Here is a 23,499-nt window from a genome sequence, read left to right as displayed (position 1 = left end):
TAGCGTCTTTTATGAGCTGTGTCACCCCCTTGTGGTATGGTTGTGAGCTGGCCTGTGTGCAGCATGGGGAGAGACTCAGGGCATCTCAGCTGTGGGCCTTAAACCCAACCCTGGGAGTGACTATTCCTTTAGCTCAGGGAGTTGGGCTGTGATCCTGGGCCAGGCTGCTCTGACTTCTGGTCGACCTGGCTCCATGAAGGCAGAGCAGTGCTGGGGTCCCATCGGAGGTGCCTGTTGGCATACTTCTTAGCTCTCATATGTGTCTGAGCAATCGGACTGTGGCAAGGGAAGGGAGCATGCCGTGGGGCATCTGGAGCTGTGCTAGAACTGAGGGGTCACCTAGAACGGTTTTTAACCGTAACCACCATTAAATGCTGTTGGCTCTCCATGGAGCCCACTAGACATATAAAATGATGGGGTCTAAATTAGCTCTTACCACTCAGGAAAGAGATCTTGGAGTCATTGTGGATAGTTCTCTGAAAATATCCACTCAATGTGCAGCGGCAGTCAAAAAAGCAAACAGAATTTTGGGGATCATTAAGAAAGCGATAGATAATAAAACAGACAATATCATATTGCCTCTACATACATCCATGGTATGACCACATCTTAAATACTGCATGCAAATGTGGTCGCCCCATCTCAAAAAAGATATATTGGAATTGGAAAAGGTTCAGAAAAGAGCAACAAAAATGATTAGAGGTATGGAACAACTTCCATGTGAGGCGAGATTAATAAGGGTATGTCTACACTACGAAATTAGTTCGAATTTATAGAAGCCGGTTTTATTGAAATCGGTTGAATACAGCCGATTGTGTGTGTCCCCACATAAAATGCTCTAGGTGCTCTAGTCGGCGGACCACGTCCACAGTACGAGGCTAGCGTCGACTTCCGGAGCATTGCACTATGGGTAGCTATCCCACAGCTATCCCACAGTTCTTCTTCGAGTGCTTGCTCATATCCATTCCATTAGGTGTGCGCGCGCCGCGTGCACGATCGTCGGAGAATTTTCTACCCTAGCAACACCGGCGGGTCGGCTGTGGAGCCCCCTAGAGTGGCGCCTTCATGGCGCTGAATATATACCCCAGCCGACCCGGCGCCCCCTCAGTTCCTTCTTACCGCCCCTGACGGTCGTTGGAACTGTGGAGCGCGGCGTAGCTGTTCTCCACTCTCCCTAGCTTATTCAGTTATTCACAGTTATAGTTATAGTTCTAGTTGTTTATAGTTAAATAGTTGGTTATTCACTTTGTTTATAGTTGTTATATAGTTGAAGGGGATTAAGGGGGTTATCTCCCCCTTTTTCCCCCGGCCGCGTGGCCGGGCTCATGCCCAAGGCTCCCGGCTTCAAACAGTGCGCCTCCTGCGCTAAGCCTATGCCAACGAGTGACCCGCACGACTCGTGTCTGAAGTGCCTGGGAGAGTCCCATCAAACAGATAAGTGCAAGATCTGTAAGGCCTTCAGACCGAGGACCAAGAAGGAGTGGGACTTTCGGCTCCGGCAACTCCTTATGGAGGCGGCACTTAGCCCGGACGCTCCATCGGCGCGTCAGGCCCCGGCACCTAGCACCTCGGTGCGCAGTGCCCCGGCGGCACCGACCATTCCGACCACGTCGGACAAGCCTCCACGGCACCGGACCTCGTCGACACCGCACTCACAGCAAGTGCCTCGGCGCCGTTCATTATCCCCGGGACATAAAAAATCCCATAAGACGGGGACCTCAGTGCCGAAGACGCCGGCTCCCCCGGTGCCGGGGGTAGAGCCGCGTCCGCCTGTGGAGCACCGAAAACAGGTGCCTCCAGCACCGTCGACTCCGGCTCCGAGGCCGTTGAGTCCGGTGCAGACAGAGTCACCACCGCGACCGGCGGTGATACAGTGCCTCCCGTCGACACCAGAGACATTCGCGACGGCGAGAGACTTGATCGCCCTCACGGAGCCGGCACCGCCCCAACCACCGGCACCGTCGGCACCGTTGACTCGTCCGGTCCAATCTAGGGGGAAACCTGCCTTGATGTGCCCTCCATCGCAGGGGCTGGAACCGCGGCACCGGTCCAGGTCCCGAAGCAGGTCCCCACGCCGCTCGCAGTCCCGGCGCCGGATATCACCTCGGCACCGGTCGTACTCGCGGCCAAGATCATCGCGGCACCGCTCTACGTCTCGGCACCGCTATGATCGTCGGCACCGATCAACGTCGAGACGTAGTTCTCGGCACCGGTACGATCGATGCTCGACGTCGAGAGGCCGCTCCCGGCACCGGGCCTACTCCAGGTCATCGTCTAGGTCCAGATCCGACTCCCGGCACCGGTGAGGTCATCGGCACCGATCGCGATCTCGGCACCGATCGCCGGCACCGCGTAGAGATAGAACATCTCCAGACCGGCACCGTGCGGCACCGTATCCCACGGGATTCGTCTCGACGCATTCGGCACCACCATGGCCATCGAGATCGGTGTCTCGCTCCTCTGAGGACATATCGAGATCGGCATACCCCCCTCAGGGGCAAGCCGAGGAGCAAGATATAGGCCATTGGCAAGAGGTAGCAGAGGACCCTGTTCATGGCCCATCTCACTGGTCGTTCTGGACCCCGTGGGCGTACCATCAGGCGCAAGGGGCTCCAATAACTTCAACCTCTCGCTCGGGTCACTCTGATAGAAGGGCCCCAGAGTCCACCATCTCTCGCCCTCCTCCAGGGGGCATGGAGGCCTCCGTGTCTGCACCACCTGACGTCCTGGACCCAAGGGCAGGTGATGCTCCGACCCAGGAACCGGGAGACCAGGATCCTCCCTTGGATCCCTTACCACCGGAGGCATCTTCCTCTTCCTCTCCGGATGAGGCAGTGGCGGGCACGTCATGCACAGGTCCACCCCCAATAGTTCTTCGGGCTCATCAGGACCTCTTACGTAGGATGGCCCGTAATATGGACCTACAGACGGAGGAGATAGTGGAGGTGCAGGACCCCATTGTAAATATCCTCGCGGCGGATGCCCCATCAAGAGTGGCGTTGCCCCTGATCCGCACGATCCAGGCGAACGCCACTACGATATGGCAAACTCCTGCCTCTATCCCACCCACGGCGAGAGGGGTGGAAAGAAAGTACTTTGTCCCCTCCAAAGACTACGAGTACTTGTATACCCATCCCCAGCCGTGTTCACTGGTGGTGTCATCAGTGAATGCAAGGGAGAGCCACGGTCAACAGGCCGCAGCGCCCAAATCGAAGGAGGCTAAGCGCCTCGATTTGTTTGGCCGTAAAGTTTATTCAGCTGGAGGGCTGCAACTTAGAGCGGCTAACCAGCAGGCGCTCCTGAGCCGCTACAACTTTAATTCCTGGAACTCTATGGGGAAGTTCAAGGAATTGGTTCCCCAAGAGTCCAGGGAAGAGTTTGGGGCCTTGGTAGAGGAGGGTAAGAAGGTGGCTCGGACCTCCTTACAGGCCTCCCTGGACATAGCGGACTCGGCTGCGAGAACCCTGGCCGCAGGTATCGCTATGCGAAGGACCTCCTGGCTCCAAGTTTCGGGTTTGCCCCCTGAGTTACAGCAAACCCTGCAGGATTTGCCCTTTGAAGGACAGGGGTTGTTCTCGGAGAAGACGGACTCTCGATTGCAGAGCCTCAAGGACTCCAGGACAATCATGCGCTCCCTGGGGATGCATGTTGCGGGTCCCCAGCGCAGACCATTTAGGCCCCAGCCTCAACGTTTCTACCCCCCTCCACCTCGTCAGAGACAGGACTCTGCCAGAAGGCGAGGGCGAGGTGGTAGGAGAAGGTGGACTGGCCCTCAACCCGGTCAGAACCAGGGGCCACCAAGGCCACCTTCAGGCCCTAGGTAGAACTTTTGAAGGTGCGGTCGAGGACGGCGCCCCAGTCATCCCCCAGGATCCAACCCCCTCCTTTCGAGATCGCCTCTCCCACTTCCACCGTGTTTGGTCCCTTATAACTTCGGACCGTTGGGTCCTTCGCACGGTGGAGAGGGGATACGCTATCCAGTTTTCTTCAATCCCTCCCTCCCACCCCCCTTCCCCGTCCCTCTTCAGGGACCCTTCTCACGAGCAACTTCTTATACAGGAGGTTTCCACGCTCCTTGCTATGGGGGCCATAGAGGAGGTTCCAGTAGAGTTAAGGGGCAGGGGATTTTATTCCCGTTACTTCCTGATCCCCAAGTCCAAAGGAGGTCTGCGGCCCATCTTGGACTTGCGCGGACTCAACAAATTCGTAGTAAAGTTGAAGTTCCGCATGGTCTCTTTGGGGGCCATTATCCCTTCCCTCGATCCTGGAGACTGGTTCGCCGCCCTCGACATGAAAGACGCATACTTTCATATCGCAATTTACCCGCCTCACAGACGCTTCCTGCGATTCGTGGTAAGCAGAGTGCACTATCAATTTGCAGTCCTTCCCTTCGGCCTATCCTCGGCCCCAAGAGTGTTCACGAAATGTATGGCTGTCGTGGCAGCGTACCTTCGTCGGCAAGGGATACAGGTGTTCCCGTACCTAGACGACTGGCTGGTACGCGGTCGCACCAAAGAGCAAGTTCGAGCTCACGTCCACATAATAGTGCACACATTCAACGAGTTGGGCATCCTTCTCAACAAGGACAAATCCACTCTAGAACCTACCCAGAGAATAGAATTCATCGGCGCAGTCCTAGACTCCAGACGTGCACAAGCCATCCTGCCAGACAACCGCTTTTGTACCATCACGAGCCTCATTCAAGGGCTCAGGGCCTTCCCAACTACCACGGTGAGGTCGTGCCTCACCCTGCTGGGTCACATGGCTTCCTGCACGTACGTAACCAGGCATGCCAGACTTCGGCTTCGCCCACTCCAGACCTGGGTGTCATCGATATACCGCCCACATCGGGACAGCCTGAACATGGTGGTCACGATCCCGAACTCGGTCCTGACCTCCCTCACCTGGTGGCTAGATCACAATGTGGTTTGCGAGGGGATGCCATTTCACGCACCACAACCCTCTCTGCACCTGGTTACAGACGCTTCATCTCTGGGTTGGGGCGCCCACCTCAGCGAACACCATACTCAGGGCCTGTGGACTGCATCCCAGCTAGCCCTGCACATCAATGTTCGGGAACTGATGGCGGTGCGCCTGGCGTGCCAGGCATTTCTCAATCTCCTACGTGGCCGCTGTGTGTTAGTTCTCATCGACAACACCACGGCCATGTTTTACATCAACAAGCAAGGAGGAGCACGTTCGTCAATTCTATGCCAAGAGGCCATTCGCCTGTGGGACTTCTGCATCACCCACTCAATCCATCTCACGGCATCGTTCCTCCCTGGAGTCCAGAACACTTTAGCGGACCGACTCAGCAGGTCTTTTCAGACACACGAGTGGTCCATCCGTCCGGACATCATACATTCCATCTTCCAGAAGTGGGGGTTTCCCCAGATAGACCTGTTTGCATCTCGAGACAACAGGAAGTGCCACGTGTTCTGCTCCCTACAAGGTCGAGCTCCGGGCTCCCTCTCGGATGCGTTTCTCCTTCCCTGGAAAGACCACCTGTTTTATGCCTTCCCTCCGTTTCCTCTGGTCCACAAGGTACTGCTCAAATTGCGCAGAGACCAGGCACAGGTAATTCTGATCGCTCCAGCGTGGCCGAGACAACATTGGTACACCACACTGTTGGAGCTCTCGATTCAGACACCGATCCCGCTTCCATTATGTCCGGATCTCATCTCTCAGGACCACGGCCGACTGCGTCACCCCGACCTGCAATCTCTTCACCTCACGGCGTGGCTGCTCCATGGTTCTCCCAGGCAGAGCAACAATGCTCACTTTCGGTCCAACAGATTCTGTTGAGCAGTAGGAAGCCCTCAACACGAGCCACGTACTTGGCCAAGTGGAAGCGGTTCTCCTGTTGGTGCGAACAACGAGCCATGTCCCCGTTACAGGCACCTATTCCTCTCATATTGGAATATCTCCTCTCCCTAAAACAGCAAGGGTTGGCGATATCTTCAATTAGAGTTCACCTGGCCGCTATATCAGCCTTTCACCCAGGAGAACTCGCGTCCTCGGTATTCTCTAACCCGATGGTCGTTAGATTCCTCAAGGGCTTAGACCGGATGTACCCACAACAACGTCAGCCCATTCCGACGTGGGACCTCAACCTGGTTCTCTCCAAGCTCACAGGGCCTCCATTCGAGCCACTGGCCACCTGTTCACTTTTGTACCTATCCTGGAAGACAGCCTTCCTCGTAGCCATCACCTCAGCAAGGCGCGTTTCTGAACTCAGGGCGCTTACATCCGAGCCCCCTTACACAGTTTTCCATAAGGATAAAGTGCAGCTTCGTCCACATCCTGCCTTTCTCCCTAAGGTGGTTTCTCCATTTCATATCAACCAGGATATATTTCTCCCGGTCTTTCCTCCTAAACCACATGCTACTCGCCAGGATCAACGTTTGCATTCTCTGGACGTACGCAGGGCCCTGGCTTTCTATATTGACCGCACAAGGCACTTTAGAAAGACGACGCAACTCTTCGTTGCAGTGGCCGACCGAATGAAAGGCTCACCGGTCTCCTCACAACGCCTATCCTCCTGGATTACGTCTTGCATCCGGACTTGCTATGACCTGGCAGGTGTCTCAGCACCGCACCTCACCGCTCACTCCACGAGGGCCCAAGCTTCCTCGACGGCTTTCCTGGCGCAAGTTCCGATCCAGGACATTTGTAGAGCTGCGGTTTGGTCATCAGTCCACACATTTACAGCTCACTATGCACTAGTGCAGCAGTCCAGGGACGATGCTGCATTCGGATCAGCGGTTTTGCACACAGCAATGTCTCACTCCGACCCCACCACCTAAGTTGGGCTTGGGAGTCACCTAATGGAATGGATATGAGCAAGCACTCGAAGAAGAAAAGACGGTTACTCACCGTTGTAACTGTTGTTCTTCGAGATGTGTTGCTCATATCCATTCCAAACCCGCCCCCCTTCCCCACTGTCGGAGTAGCCGGCAAGAAGGAACTGAGGGGGCGCCGGGTCGGCTGGGGTATATATTCAGCGCCATGAAGGCGCCACTCTAGGGGGCTCCACAGCCGACCCGCCGGTGTTGCTAGGGTAGAAAATTCTCCGACGATCGTGCACGCGGCGCGCGCACACCTAATGGAATGGATATGAGCAACACATCTCGAAGAACAACAGTTACAACGGTGAGTAACCGTCTTTTCCCGCAGTCTCCGCCGTCCCTTGGAATTCTGGGTTGAGATCCCAATGCCCGGATGATGCAAAACAGTGTCGCGGGCAGTTCTGGGTACATGTCGTCAGGCCCCTCCCCACCCCGTCACAGCAACGGCAGACAATAGATTCGCGCCTTTTTACCTGGGTTACCTGTGCAGACAACATACCACGGCAAGCATGGAGCCCGCTCAGCTCACCGTCACCATATGTCCTCTGGGTGCCGGCAGACGTGGGACTGCATTGCTACACAGCAGCAGCTGCTAACTGCCTTTTGGCGGTAGACAGTGCAGTAGACTGGTAGCCTTCATCGGCGATCTGGGTGCTGGCAGCCGTGGGGCTGCATTGCACCAGCCCCTTGCCTTTTGGCAGTAGATGGTGTATTACGACTGTTAACCGTCCTGTTACAAGTTGGGTCATCGCACATTAGCAGAGTCTTCCCCGAGCAGCAGATCGTGCAATAGGCCTGAAGACCATCGTCATACACTAACTGCCAAGTGCCCAGTATTTGCTGCCACGCACCCAGAAAGATGCCGAGGGCTATCAGTCATGCTGCACCGTCGTCTTAAGATGTAAAAAATAGATTTGCTCTGTATTCATTTGCTCCCCCCTCCCTCCGTCAAATCAATGGCCTGCTAAACCCAGGGTTTTCAGTTTAATCTTTGGGGGGACCATTCTGTGTGACAGTTGTTTGTGTTTCTCCCTGATGCACAGCCACCGTTCTTGATTTTAATTCCCTGTACCTGTACGCCATGTCGTCACTCGGCCCGCCCTCCCTCCTTCCCCTAGTCCATCAGATACTACTTTCGCGCCTTTTCTTTGAATTCTGGGTTGAGATCCCAATGCCCGGATGATGCAAAACAGTGTCGCGGGCGGTTCTGGGTACATGTCATCAGGCCCCTCCCCCCTCGTCACAGCAACGGCAGACAATAGATTCGCGCCTTTTTACCTGGGTTACCTGTGCAGACAACATACCACGGCAAGCATGGAGCCCGCTCAGCTCAGCTGAGCTCACCGTCACCATATGTCCTCTGGGTGCCGGCAGACGTGGGACTGCATTGCTACACAGCAGCAGCTGCTAACTGCCTTTTGGCGGTAGACGGTGTAGCATGAGTAATAGCCGTGGGGTTGGCAGCCGTAGGGCTGCATTGCACCAGCCCCTTGCCAGGAGATGGTATATTATGACTGGTATCCATCATCGTCGTACTGGAGTGGCTATCAATCATGGCCACCTGGGCAGACATGCTACTGTTTCGATGATGATGGCTACCAGTTGTAATATACTATTTTCTGCCAATTGCCCAGTATTGTCTGCTAAGCACCCAGAAGAGGCCGAGGGCGATGCTGGGTGCTGGCGGACGTGGGGCTGGCAGACATGAGGCTGCATTGCTACACAGCAGCAGCCCCTTGCCTTTTGGCAGACGATGGTATATTATGACTGGTAACCGTCGTCATCGTACTGTAGAGGCTATCACTCATGCTGCACCGTCGGCTGCCAGCTTAAGATGTAAAAAATAGATTTGTTCTGTATTCATTTGCTTCCCCTTCCTCCGTGAAATCAACGGCCTGCTAAGCCCAGGGTTTTCAGTTTAATCTTTGGGGGGACCATTCTGTGTGACAGTTGTTTGTGTTTTTCCCTGATGCACAGCCACCTTTCTTGATTTTAATTCCCTGTTCCTGTACCTGTACGCCATGTCGTCACTCAGCCCTCCCTCCTTCTCCTGGTCCATCAGATACTAGTTTCGCACCTTTTTTCTGACCAGGCGCCATAGCTAGCACTGGGATCATGGAGCCCGCTCAGATCACCGCGGCAATTATGAGCACTATGAACACCACGCGCATTGTCCTGGAGTATATGCAGAGCCAGGACATGCCAAGGCGAAACCCGGACCACCCGAGGAGGCGATTGCAGCACGGCGAAGAGAGTGATGAGGAAATTGACATGGACATAGACCTCTCACAAGGCACAGGCCCCAGCAATGTGGAAATCATGGTGTCACTGGGGCAGGTTCATGCCGTGGAACACCGATTCTGGGCCCGGGAAACAAGCACAGACTTGTGGGACCGCATCGTTCTGCAGGTATGGGACGATTCCCAGTGGCTGCGAAACTTTCGCATGCGTAAGGCCACTTTCATGGAACTTTGTGACTTGCTTTCCCCCGCCCTGAAACGCCAGGATACCAAGATGAGAGCAGCCCTCACAGTTGAGAAGCGAGTGGCGATAGCCCTGTGGAAGCTTGCAACGCCAGACAGCTACCGGTCAGTCGGGAATCAATTTGGAGTGGGCAAATCTACGGTGGGGGCTGCTGTGATCCAATTTGCCAGGGCAATGAAAGACCTGGTGATAGCAAGGGTAGTGACTCTGGGCAACGTGCAGTCAATAGTGGATGGTTTTGCTGAAATGGGATTCCCAAACTGTGGCGGGGCCATAGACGGAACCCATATCCCTATCTTGTCACCGGAGCACCAAGCCACCGACTACGTAAACCGCAAGGGGTACTTTTCAATGCTGCTGCAAGCCCTGGTGGATCACAAGGGACGTTTCACCAACATCAACGTGGGATGGCCGGGAAAGGTACATGATGCTCGCGTCTTCAGGAACTCTGCTCTGTTTCGAAAGCTGGAGGAAGGGACTTTCTTCCCGGACCAGAAAGTAACCGTTGGGGATGTTGAAATGCCTATCGTGATCCTTGGGGACCCAGCCTACCCCTTAATGCCATGGCTCATGAAGCCGTACACAGGCAGCCTGGACAGGAGTCAGGACCTGTTCAACTACAGGCTGAGCAAGTGCCGAATGGTGGTGGAATGTGCATTTGGACGTTTAAAAGCGCGCTGGCGCAGCTTACTGACTCGCTCAGACCTCAGCGAAAAGAATATCCCCATTGTTATTGCTGCTTGCTGTGCGCTCCACAATATCTGTGAGAGTAAGGGGGAGACCTTTATGGCGGGGTGGGAGGTTGAGGCAACTCGCCTGGCCACTGATTACGCGCAGCCAGACACCAGGGTGGTTAGAGGAGCAGCAGGGCGCGGTGCGCATCAGAGAAACTTTGAAAACGAGTTTTGTGACTAGCCAGGCTACTGTGTGAAACTTCTGTTTGTTTCTCCTTGATGAACCCTCCAACCCCCCCCCCGACCCGGTTCACTCTACTTCCCTGTAAACCAACCACCCCACCTCACCCTCCCCTCCCCAATTCAAGCACCGCTTGCAGAGGCAATAAAGTCATTGTTTTTTCACATTCATGCATTCTTTATTAGTTCCTCACAGAAGTAGGGGGATAATTGCCAAGGTAGCCTGGGATGGGTGGGGGAGGAGGGATGGAAAAGGACACACTGCATTTTAAAACTTTAAGTCTTATTGAAGGCCAGCCTTCTGATGCTTGGGCGATCATCTGGGGTGGAGTGACTGGGTGGACGGAGGCCCCCCCACCGTGTTCTTGGGCGTCTGGGTGAGGAGGCTATGGAACTTGGGGAGGAGGGCTGTTGGTTACACAGGGGCTGTAGCGGCGGTCTCTGCTCCTGCTGCCTTTCCTGCAGCTCAACCATACGCTTGAGCATATCAGTTTGATGCTCCAGCAGACGGAGCATTGACTCTTGCTGTCTGTCTGCAAGCTGACACCACCTATCATCTTCAGCCCACCACTTGCTCTTTTCATCCCGCCATTCAGCCCGCCACCTCTCCTCTCGTTCATATTGTGCTTTTCTCATGTCCGACATTGACTGCCTCCACGCATTCTGCTGTGCTCTATCAGCGTGGGAGGACATCTGCAGCTCCGTGAACATATCGTCCCTCGTCCTACGTTTTCTCTTTCTAATGTTCACTAGCCTCTGCGAAGGAGAAACATTTGCAGCTGGTGGAGGAGAAGGGAGAGGTGGTTAAAAAAGACACATTTTAAAGAACAATGGGTACACTCTTTCATTACAAGGTCGCATATTTCGGCTTGCAGGCAGCCATGGTAGGCCACAGTGTTTTGGCTTTTTTAACCTTCTTAACATGCGGGAGAGGTTGCAAACAGCAGCACATTTCCCATATCAAGGATGAATTGGGTTGTCCATTTAAAATGGGTTTTCAATGTAAAAGGAGGGTCTGCGGTTTCCCGGTTAACATGCGGCACAAACACAAGTAAACCACCCCCCCCACACACACACATGATTCTCTGGGATGATCACTTCACCCCTCCCCTCCACCGCGTGGTTAACAGCGGGGAACATTTCTGTTCAGAAGACCAGGAACGGGCGCCTCTGAATGTCCCCTTAATAAAATCACCCCATTTCAACCAGGTGACCGTGAATGATATCACTCTCCTGAGGATAACAAAGAGAGATAAGGAATGGATATTGTCTGCATGCCAGCAAACACCGGGACCATACGCTGCCATGCTTTGTTATGCAATGATTCCAGACTACGTGCTACTGGCCTGGCGTGGTAAAGTGTCCTACCATGGCGGACGGGATAAGGCAGCCCTCCCCAGAAACCTTTTGCAAACGCTTTGGGAGTACATAAAGGAGAGCTTTCTGGAGATGTCCCTGGAGGATTTCCGCTCCATCCCCATACACATTAACAGACTTTTCCAGTAGATGTACTGGCCGCGATTGCCAGGGCAAATTAATCATTAAACACGCTTGCTTTTAAACCATGTGTAATGTTTACAAATATTTACAAAGTTACACTCACCAGAGGTCTCCTGTGTGCCCTGAGGGTCTTGGGTGAGTTCGGGGGTTACTGGTTCCAGGTCCAGGGTCACAAACATATCCTGGCTGTTGGGGAAACCGATTTCTCCGCTTCCTTGCTGCTGTGAGCTACCTACAGTACCTCCATCCTCATCTTCCTCGTTCCCCGAACTGTCTTCCCTGTGTGTTTCTCCAGTGAGAGAGTCATAGCATACGGTTGGGGTAGTGGTGGCTGCACCCCCTAGGATCACATGCAGCTCCGCGTAGTAGCGGCAAGTTTGCGGCTCTGCCCCAGACCTTCCGTTTGCTTCTCTGGCTTTGTGGTAAGCTTGCCATAGCTCCTTAATTTTCACGCGGCACTGCTGTGTGTCCCTGTTATGGCCTCGGTCCTTCATGGCCTTGGAGATCTTTTCTAATACTTTGCCATTTCTTTTACTGCTACGGAGTTCAGCTATCACTGCTTCATCTCCCCATATGGCGAGCAGATCCCGTACCTCCCTTTCGGTCCATGCTGGAGCTCTTTTGCGATCCTGGGACTCCATCACGGTTACCTGTGCTGATGAGCTCTGCGTGGTCACCTGTGCTCTCCACACTGAGCAAACAGGAAATGAAATTCAAACATTCGCGGGTCTTTTCCTGTCTACCTGGTCAGTGCATCTGAGTTGAGAGTGCTGTCCAGAGCGGTCACAATGAAGCACTGTGGGATAGCTCCCGGAGGCCAATAACGTCGAATTCCGTCCACACTACCCCAATTCCGACCCGCAAAGGCCGGTTTTATCGCTAATCCCCTCGTCGGAGGTGGTGTAAAGAAACCGGTTTAAAGGACCCTTTAAGTCGAAAGAAAGGGCTTCGTCGTGTGGACGTGTCCAGGCTTAATTCGATTTAACGCTGCTAAAGTCGACCTAAACCCGTAGTGTAGACCAGGCCTCAGACTGGACTTTTCAGCTTGGAAAAGAGACAACTAAGGGGGGATATGGTAGAGGTCGATAAAATCATGACTGGTGTGGAAAAAGTAAATAAGGAATTTATATTTACTCCTTCTCATAACACAAGAACTAGGGGTCACCATATGAAATTACTAGGCAGCAGGTTTAAAACAAACAAAAGGAAGTATTTTTTCACACAACACACAGTCAGTCTGAGGAACAATTTTCCAAAGGATGTTGTGAAGGCCAAAGACTATAACAGCGTTCAAAAAAGAACTAGATAAATTCATGGAGGATAGGTCCATCAATGGCTATTAGCCAGGATGGGCAGGGATGATGTCCCTAACCTCTGTTTGCCAGAAGCTGGGAACGGGTGACAGGGGATGGATTGCTTGATTATTACCTGTTCTGTTCATTCCCTTTGAGGCACCTGGCATTGGCCACTGTTGGAAGCCAGGATACTGTGCTAGATGGGCCTTTGGTGTGACCCAGTCTGGCTGTTCTTGTGTTCTTAGATTGAGCACCCCATTGCCACACTTACTTCTGTGCTGTTACTGGCAGTGACGCTGCCTTCAGAGCTGGGCGGCCAGAGAGTGGCAGTTACTGGCTGGGCACCCAGCTCTGAAGGCAGCACCACTGCCAGCAGCAGCACAGAACTGCAGAAGGTGGCTGTAAGGGTGGCCATGCTATACCATGCTACTTGCACTTCTGCATAATGTTTGACCTTTGCACTAGGAGGGGTGACTATGGGGGGGGGGGGGGGGCTAAGACAAATTTTGGGGTGGTGATAGCTCCCACCAGTGCCGCCCCACCTGTGTGTCTGACTGTTAAATTATAAATTGCTTTTTTGTGGGGGCGGGGGGGGGCAGTCTCAATGTTCTGATTTGTCTGCAGTTTAATGCAGCTCTTCAGCTGCTGAACAGTCGAGCCCTCTAATGTTGTCTCAGTCCCACCTTTTCAATCTCAAGAGAACAAACCTGCATGCACAATAGTACAATCCCCAGTTTCCTTACAGTGGTGATAATACAAATATATATTTCATTTAGGAACAAGGATCACTGCATAATACATCTACAATACGTTTTGAAGTAAATGCACTCCCTTGCAATGGAAAGATGTATGTAATTGTTCTAAAATGCTAGATTTTGTTTAAATTATATATTTTATAGCTGTTGCTCTCTGTTTTGCCCACGTAATAACCTCACAACCCCTTCAGGAGTTGTGACGCACAGTTTGAGAACCGCTGGCATAGGCACCCCTAGGGGATCAGCAAACAAACCTGCTCTGCCACAGGGATCAGTTTTGGCTGGTTTGGTGTTACAATTCACTTTCGTATTGAATGTTGAAATGTTCTTTCCTTATTCCATGAGTAAGGGGCAGTAAAGGAACTTAGTCTGCCCTGATTAAGGGGGATCCCCTTACACTGAACCTCACTTGCTAACCATGAGGTAGGGATGCCAAATCCCTGTAAAAGGGAGGGGACGGGTTGTTTTATGTTGTCTGCAACAGCTGATTGGGTTCAGTGGTGAGTTCTTGTTTCTGGTTGCTAGAGCAGAAGTCACCGGTGAGTAGGTCAAGGGGTGAGGCCTGAGACCGGGTGTGGGGACAGTGCTGCAGTGAAAGACAATGAAGAGGCTCTTAGTGAAATCATTGAGAGCGGGGCTATGTGGGGGCCCTTGGACCGTGGCGCTGTAGAAGGGGTAGTAAGCAGCAGCAGAGCTGAGTGGTGACAGAGAGAACAGCTATTGTAGCAGAGCACAGTGGCAGAGTTAGCAGCAGCCATGAGCCAGCTGCCGAGGTGCATGGCTGCAGCATGATACTCAACGACCCCCTCCCACACTTTCAGGGGTGGGAGGTGAGCCCATGTGAACACACCTCTGAACTCTGGTCCTCCCTGACCAAGGACAGCCAACGGTGAGTGGAGTGCAGCAGAGGGAAAGGGGATGGGCATGTTAAAGGGACATTGGCTCCTCAGACACTGCAAGGTGGGAAACTGAGGCAAAGGACACTGCCCAATGTACTGTTACCCACGCACTATCTAGGGCACCCAGCTTTACCCAGTTCCTTGGGCTCAAGGCATAACCCAGTTTATTTAAGTACCCATCTGTCACGGAGTTCCCGGGCAATGCTTTGGAACTGCTCCCCACAAAGCCAGTCAGGACTCTGGGGAGCCTCCTCTCCCTTAAGCAGACTATCTTTAGGGCAAGAAGTTCACACGGCTTCACCTTCCTGGATCTGACCTTGGAGCATTCAGCATCCTCTGCCCCTCCATGAGCTTCCCACAGCGAGTCCGCCCAGGCGGAGTCCTGGGGAAGCCAGAGGGTCCTGCATGCACCCCCACTTTGCAGTCAGATGTGACTCTTAGCCAGACGGTAAAATAGAGGTTTATTAGATGACAGGAACACCGTCTAAAACAGAACTTGTAGGTACAGAGAAAGGGACCCCTCAGCCAGGTCCATTCTGGGGTCCAGCGAGCCAGACAACCCCATCTGCACTCACTTCCCGTCCCCAGCCAGCTCCAAAACTGAAATTCCCTCCAGCCGTCTCACTCAGCCTTCCTCGGGCTCCTCCCCAGACCTTCGTCCAGTTTCCCGGGCAGAGGTGTCACCTGGCCTTCAACCCCCTTCCTGGGTTCTCATGTTATGTGCTCAGGTATCCTCCCTCAAGGAAAGTCTCCCATCCCCAATGCAGACAGTCCCAGCAAAACTCCCCTGCAATCTTCCCAGGTCAATACTCCCCACTCAGTATTCAGAGGAAACATTAAGACCAGTCCCAGTTCGTCATACCACCATTACCCAGTTCCCAGGGCTCGGGGCATACTCTTTTGAAAAAACAACAAGAAGTCCGGTGGCACCTTAAAGACTAACAGATTTATTTGGGCATAAGCTTTCATGGGTAAAAAAACCTCACTTCTTCAGATGCATGGAGTGGAAAAACACCACAAACAGGATTCATAACACAAACCATGAGCAAAACCCACCCCAGCAAATTGGGCTGTGTCCTTTCCCTCGGGTTCTTGAATCCAGCAGCCCAAAAATCACCCAGAGTCCCCAAAGTCCAACACCCCCCAAAGTCTCTTGGGTCCAGCAACCACCCAAAGTCCCAAAAGTCCAACAACCCCCCAAAGTCTCTGTCCCTGGTCAATGCAGCCCCAAGAGTTCAAAGGTGGGGGGGGCACGCAGGGTGTTAAGGGGCACCTTATGTGATCCGAGGCTGACCAGCTGCCTCTCCGTGGGGTTCCGCCGCAGCCTTCACCACTAGCCGCTCCACTCCACCAGCTGTCCCGTGAGCCGCTCCTGCCATCCCACGAACTGCTCTGGCAGCTGCTCCGCTCTGCTCCGCTCCGCTCACCGACCTGTGAGCCACTCAGCTCTGCTCCACTTCAGCCGTCCCTTGGGCCGCTCCCACAAGGCTCCGCTCTGCTAGCTGCTCCTCCAGCCACTTAGCAATATAGCTTCAGGCTCCCCCACTAGTTAACACAGCCTCAGTGATCTCAGCTCTTGGTAACTTTAGCTCTTTTGTGATTTCAGCTCTTAGCAATTTCAGCTCATAGTAGGGGAACCCCAGTGCTAGTGCACCATTGGCCCAAAGTGAATTCAGCTCAGCAGCCTGTAACTAGACTCCTAATGGAATCAAAGTTAGCTCTGATATTCAACAGTGGAGAGAGAAGGTAGTGCAATTAGTATTTAGTTCAAACCCTTGAGGGGGGAGGGGGCGCCGCGCCATGCCATGCCATGCCATCAGATATACCTTCTCCCCCCCCCTCTCTCAATTCACTGGGTTTTGTAACCCATGCCCCTTGTCAAGTAAGTGCTACTTAGGTAATGGTGAGGGACTCCTTCTGTCATACAACAGTTCCACTGGCCTTGATTCACAGAATCAGGATAACAAAACTTTATTCTTCCTGCCCCAATAACAGAGAAACTGGGGATCCCACACCAGCCAAAGTAACCACTTTCAGTTGCTGTTGTTTCATGCCAGGCGGGTGGGTGTGCCTATGCAAACAAGATTAGCCCTTGGAGTTCTTTTCCACACTCGCCATAATTCACCACCAGATGTCAGGGTAGAGCTCATCCTGACTCTGCTTACATCAGTGAAACTTTGAGTCCCACTTAGCTCTACCTCAACCATTTTATTAAAATATTACAAAATAATTCTTTGACCAATACTAACATATTGTGAAACAATTCTTTAACCAATCATACTCCACCATCTTAGTTGATTCAAAACTTGCAAAATTAGGTATACAACAGACAGAAACAAAGAACCAGACAGAAGCCATACAGATAAACAATAGAGAAGTGGGGCCCATAAAGACAAAACAATAAAGTAGAAATTTCACACCCAGAACCATTGAAAAGTGTTTCCTTGTCAGACAGAATGCTGTCAAACAAAGTTTTCTTTAAACCTCTTAAGATCTGTTTCATTATCTGGTGAGGGTGGGCACTATTTGGACAGGATCTCCTTTTTAACAGCCCAATATTACATTGTTTTAATGTAATTTAGATGGAATGTGAGGCTGTGACTTTCTGCTGCTTGGTTCATGGCTGCTGCTCTCCTAATATGGCTGCAGGAAAAGGCCTCAGTCCTCACTGTATTGTGGGGTGGGTGGGTGTTTGTGTAACCCACAGACCTCCCAGGTGCGGGGTTCTGTCCCATCTAGTAACACTGAGACCACAGAGAAAGAGAGAGAGAGAGAGAGATTTGCTTATGGTTGCGTTCTTTCAAATCAGGGTTGTGTTGTTTCCCCAAATTAATGCTGGGTTCCCTTTCCCTTTTAATAAAAGTTTTCTTTTTGTTATACACAGATTCCGTGTTTGCGAGTGGGAAAATATTGCCTCTTAGAGGCACCCAGGGCAGTACTGGGTTTACAATGGCGCCGGCACCCAGACCATAACCCCTCCCCCCAGCTCCACCCACACTCAACCTCTTCCCCCCAGGCACTGCCCACTGCTTGCTCCTCTGCCCACTCCTCCCCAATGTGAGCGGTGGGCAGGGCCTCGGGGCGGAAGAGGGCAAGCAGGGATGAGGCCTCAGTGCTGAGCGCAGGTGGGGCCCCAGGGGGAAGAGGCTGAGTGGGGCAGAGCATGGGTGGGTGGAGGGGCCACAGTCCAGGCTCTGGGGCCCACAAAAGATTAATCCAGCCCTGTCCAGGGATGGTGGTTAGTTCTCCCGGATTTCTGAGTGGGGGCTTGAGCCAGTTCAGTGTTGTGTTGTTAAGAGGATCCCCTAGATATTGAACCCTGCCTTGTTGTTGCCGACTCCACCTGGCAGAAAGGCTGCATAGAGTTTAAGTCCATATGGGACCATTAGATCATCTAGTCCTGTTCCTGTGTAGCAGAGGCCCTGAAATGTCACCCAGTTACCCCTCTCGCAAACAGGCTATGGCAGAGTGGGGCAGGGGTGGTCAGAGAAGAGGGATGAGAAGGATCGAGGGACTGGAAAAACTCTCTTGTGATGAGAGATTGAACCAGTCGGGAGTCTTTGCAGAGGAAACAGATGAGACAGGGCCTGACCAAAGTCTATAAAATACTGAGCTGAGCAGGACAGCAGCCAGTCAGAGCCTCTCTGGAAAAAGGCGCCTGACACCCGACGATGGGTTTGTCAGGGACCTGCTGAGAGTTAAGCGGTGGGGTCTGAAGGTTAAGCCCAGAGTGCAGGCAGGGGAATAACCTCAGAAGGGCTGAGCCCTGTTTGTTTTGGGACTGCGACTTTGGACACTGCCGGAGAAGGTTGAACTGTCCTAGCCACCTGGCTGGGGGCTGAGCCGGGAGCCACCAGGTCAGGCTGGAGACCCTGTCAGGGAAACTGAAGCAGAGCGGCTGCAGCACTGGGACAGCACACACACCCGACGAACACCCTGCCCTCAGCAGTCATTGGAACTACCTCATACACGAAAATTAACAATGAAGAACATAGCGGGTGCTCAGAGGGGACCGGCTGGCTTCATTTTTTACACTAATTCTCACTTAATTTTAGCTCACGCAGAACACACTACAGTAGCCACTCCCCACAAACAAGCCACCTTAGCTCACTTTATATTTCTGCGGGGTCAAAGCTCATTCATTTCCAGCCTGCAGCTGCTCTTTCTTTGTTCTCTCCAAATGTCACGCCACTGCTCCACCCGTTGCCCTTGGCGGTCTCTAGCCAACTCTCTATCCTTGGGTTGGAGTGGCACTACCCCCAGCCAACCTGGCTTGGCTGACCCGTGGCCCAATGGATTGCAGAGTGGCAGGAAAGGGAGAGAAGGGAAGGGGAGGGATTCGACCCAGTCCCACCCCTACCAGTTAAACACACCTGTCCCCTGGTAGCAGGCACGCCCTGTGGCTGGGGCACCCTCAGCACCACTGTATTAGTTGTGTACGGGAAAACACCCTATTTGAGAACATCAGGGTTCTCCTGCCTCATTGCACTGCTACCTCCAGGGTCAGCCTTGGGTGTGTCCTCCCTGGAGCCACGAGCAAAGAGATTATCATCACCTGTTGTTTGCTCCTCCAGTTCTCAACCAAACTGGCCTTTGTCCATTCTTTGTAAATAAACAGGACTGCACCAAAGATACCTGACTCAATCATCAGTTTCTCCTCCCAGCTGGAACAACCTGCAAGACCCCGAATTTTGAGTAACCTCTCAGGTCAAAAGGGGGCAACATTATCATTCTGGTTAAAAAATAAAAAAAAGATTAAACAAATGGTATATTTCAAAATAATTTTATTTTTAAGGTTTCATACATAAAAATAAGAAAGATAATTACAAAGAAAATTCAGTGAGCATAGTAAGAAAACTAACCGACCATCTGAGCTATTGAACAGACGGCTTTTGTCCAGTCCTAAGGACAAGCAATGATAGAGAAACTAGAAAAGGGTCCTTAAACCTGACCAAGCCAAATGAAACATTCCACAACAGCACCCGAAAATGTTTTGAGAAAAGTACAGCTCTGAAACAGACACAGGGAACAGATTTAAAATCCTCGGCACCAGGGATATTTGGTTATGATTTCAATGCACAAGGAAACTGCCCTGCAATAAACAGAATATGTCCTGATCAGCAGATTACTGGAAGTCTTTAGGATTATTCTCTTGAGCACAAATCAATGACATGACCATTAAATTCTTCAGAAAGACAAGATGCAGAACCTGAAGAAGAGCTCTGTGTAAACTTGAAAGCTTGTCTCTCACACCAAGAGAAGTTGGTCCAATAAAAGATATTCCCTCACCCCCTTGTCTTTCTAATATCCTGGGGCCAACACAAGTACAACAACACTGCAAACAATATTAAATTCTACATACATTTTTTAATATCTGTGGGAGATATTGTGGGGAACACTCAGCCATACAGCTGTTTTCTACCTGCTAATATGCACTGTACATAATAAAGCATGACTTTTTTGTTAAATTCTATTGTCGGTACTCTTTCAAAAAGTGTGGGGGCGGTGGTTTCTGGTTGTATTGATTTATGAAAGTCACCATACAGATGTGGGGCTGCAGCCTTTTCCATGAAGATTACATCAGTATTGGCTATCTTGGCCTGATTTCCAATTCAGGAGGAACTTTCACATTTCAGTTTCCATTTGGGGAGTTTTAGATGTTGCTGGTGGGTTAAGAAACTTTTTTACTTCTTCAAATATGCCTTTTATACTTATGTCATTCGAAACATTTTTCAGGTGATCCTGAAACTTAGATACCAGGACATTCTGCACTATTTCCTGCACATACTTTTCCTCTTTTGAAATACAGATTTGAGTTTCTTCCTCTAGTATGCGCTGGCTCTCTATCTTCTTACGTTCTTCTTTATCATTACAGCAGAACCAGAATGGGTAAAGTGTGTATAGGCAGTAGACAAATATGATAACAAAAAGGGCAAATAGTCCAAAAACCTGAGGGGGGAAACCAAAGCTAGTTATTTTCAGGGGAATTTTTCTTTATGCATCTTTTGCATCCCACCAAAATGGATATGTCCTCTTCTATAAATTTAGCTACACAGATCTATTTACAAAACAAAAATACTCTCTTCAACTGGATTTGGGGATGGGGAATGGTGGAATCTTTCAGTGTTACTAAGACCGATGAAGTAAACTCAAAGGTTTTGGAGTTCGGATTTGGCAAAGCCGCTAAAATTCTGTCTTTATCATTATTTATTTTTCTACCAAGCCTTATGTCATCTGCAAGCTTTAGCCGCAATGATTTTATATTTTCTAGCAGATCATTGATAAAGATATTAAATAGCACTGTACCTGTTGGATGAAGATTCTCCATTTATAATTTCTTTTTGAGATCTAGCAGTTAGCCAGTTTTAAATCCACTTAAGGTGGAGTACATTTTTTTAATGTGCTATCTTTTATCAGAATATCATGTGACACTAATTTAATGCCTTACAGAAATTTAAATATATTATGTCAACACAGCTACTTTTGTCAACCAAACTTATGATCTCATCCAAAAAAGTATCAATTTTGTCTGATAAGGCCTATTGTCCATAAAACCATGTTGATTATGTTATCATCCTTTAATTCTTTAGTCACTGAATCTTGTATCAGCTGCTCCATTATTTTGCCTGGGATCAGTGACAAGCTAACTGGCCTGTAGTTACCTGAGTCATCCTTCTTAAATATTGCCACAACTTGGGCTTTTCCCCCAGTCCTCTGGAACTTCCTGAAACTTGAATGATCAAAGAAGGAACTATAATATGGGTATAAATATTAGTTTGCTGTTAATTATTGAGAAAATGTACATTGTTAAATTCAGTAAAATAATAAAAAAATAAAAGTATTGATGAAGAATTTCTTAAATTTGGTAAAAAGAACAGGAGTACTTGTGGCACCTTAGAGACTAACAAATTTATTAGAACATAAGCTTTCGTGGGCTACAGCCCACTTCTTCGGACTACATCCGAAGAAGTGGGCTGTAGTCCACGAAAGCTTATGTTCTAATAAATTCGTTAGTCTCTAAGGTGCCACAAGTACTCCTGTTCTTTTTACGGATACAGACTAACACGGCTGCTACTCTGAAACCTTAAATTAGGTGAGATTCTTAAATTATTATTAAATTTGGTGAGATTCTTAAATTATATTCAGGTTATTCTGATTACATTGATCCCTAGGCTAGAAAAGAATGTTATAAAGTATTGGAAATAAGGGCATTGTGGTTGTTTATAAGATTTTGGACATTAGATCTTGTATTTGGATCTAATTTTGTGCATTTTTATTTATTGTCAGAGCACCTGTGATCAAAGATGGGGACTGTCTTTACTTTTTAGAAATCTGAAGAAATAAAAAAGACACAGGTATCATTGTTGTTGCCAAGTGCTAAAGTTTTAAAGAAGACCCAGACTTCAAAACAATGTACTTTTTAAATAATTTACAACTGTTTCGTATCCACCAGCTAGCATTTTCCCCTAACTTTCATTCAAAGTTATATATAGAAGTCATTTTAGGAGCTGGGTGCAAAATACCAATGGAAGTATTCCAGTAACTCTAGCATATGTTATATTTTCAATGGCAAAGCTTTAGTTTCATGAAGGATGAGTTTATTAATTTATATGGATATATCTTTTTTTAAAAGTAATACATACAGCACAATTACAAATATTCAAATAACGTTCAAAACTACTACTTAATAAATCATTCTACAACATAAAGCCATTTCTCTAACTATATTTTTTCCAGGGTTTTCACAAAGAAAACATAGAGGAAAATAAAATGCCTGAAGTAGTTCTGTCCCTTACTTCAGATGGGCTCTTACCTGCGATATTACATAAGCTTCACTGGGTGGCTGTGCTGGCGTTGTTTGTGCTGTGGGTTCTGGGCTGTTTCCCTTGAATGCCATATTTATGCAATCACTGTATCGGCCATCAATGAGGAGACTCACACACCATAAAAGAGAAGATCCAACAGCCTTTCCCACTATTTCACAGCAGTGGTCGCGATCGTATTTTTCTGAGCAGCGAGCCCAACCAATGAAATCCTGCTGAAGTATCAAGCTCAGGACAAGCAAAATAAGGGCTGGAAAAATGAAAAAGGACAAGCCATAGTAAATTCTCAAATTCTTTCTTTGAGGACATTTAAATTCACTTTCAATTACTTCTTCAACCACTACCAAAATTAAAGAGCAAAATGACACAGATATAATAGGAAGACTACTTTTCCAAGTCCCAAAGAATTTCTTTCTAACTGCCATTTGATCCTGTGAACAGTTCTTTGCTAAGTCAGGGCACTAATGAACCTTGGATTTCAGCTCCACTTTCTACAAATAACTAAGCACAAAGAGTAAACATGAAAGTGAAAATGTTACCTTACAAAACATGCCCCATAACTGGTTGTTCCATTGAAATACAGTGTTGGAGCCAAGGATGGTTGGTTACAAACTGCATAGTGTAGATTTCAGTAGTTGCAGGGTTGCAGCTAGACTGGCAGACCAGCAATCTGATTCTAGCTCTTCACCACTAGCAATTTCTCCTGTGACACTAACCCTTCTGTGACATCTCCTCATGTCTTGATGGGGATTATTTTTTCTTCAACAAAAAGATAAAATCCTTTTAAAAAACTGAAATGTGAGGTTTCTGAAAATTATATCAAAGCAACCTTGTTGCTTTCATCAGGATGTGTTTAACCAAAAATGTCTTTTATATGAGTTCAGAATTGTAGGTTTATGGGTATTTAATACAGCAGTCTTAAACAACTTTCAATGATCATTACATTTTTATGCTTATTATTTCCTTCCCACCCAGTTTTGC

Source organism: Malaclemys terrapin, chromosome 20 (assembly GCF_027887155.1).
Source record: "Malaclemys terrapin pileata isolate rMalTer1 chromosome 20, rMalTer1.hap1, whole genome shotgun sequence".
In the NCBI taxonomy this organism is placed as follows: Eukaryota; Metazoa; Chordata; order Testudines; family Emydidae; genus Malaclemys; species Malaclemys terrapin.
The sequence above is the reverse complement of the archived record's forward strand: the minus strand, read 5'-3'. Positions refer to the sequence as shown.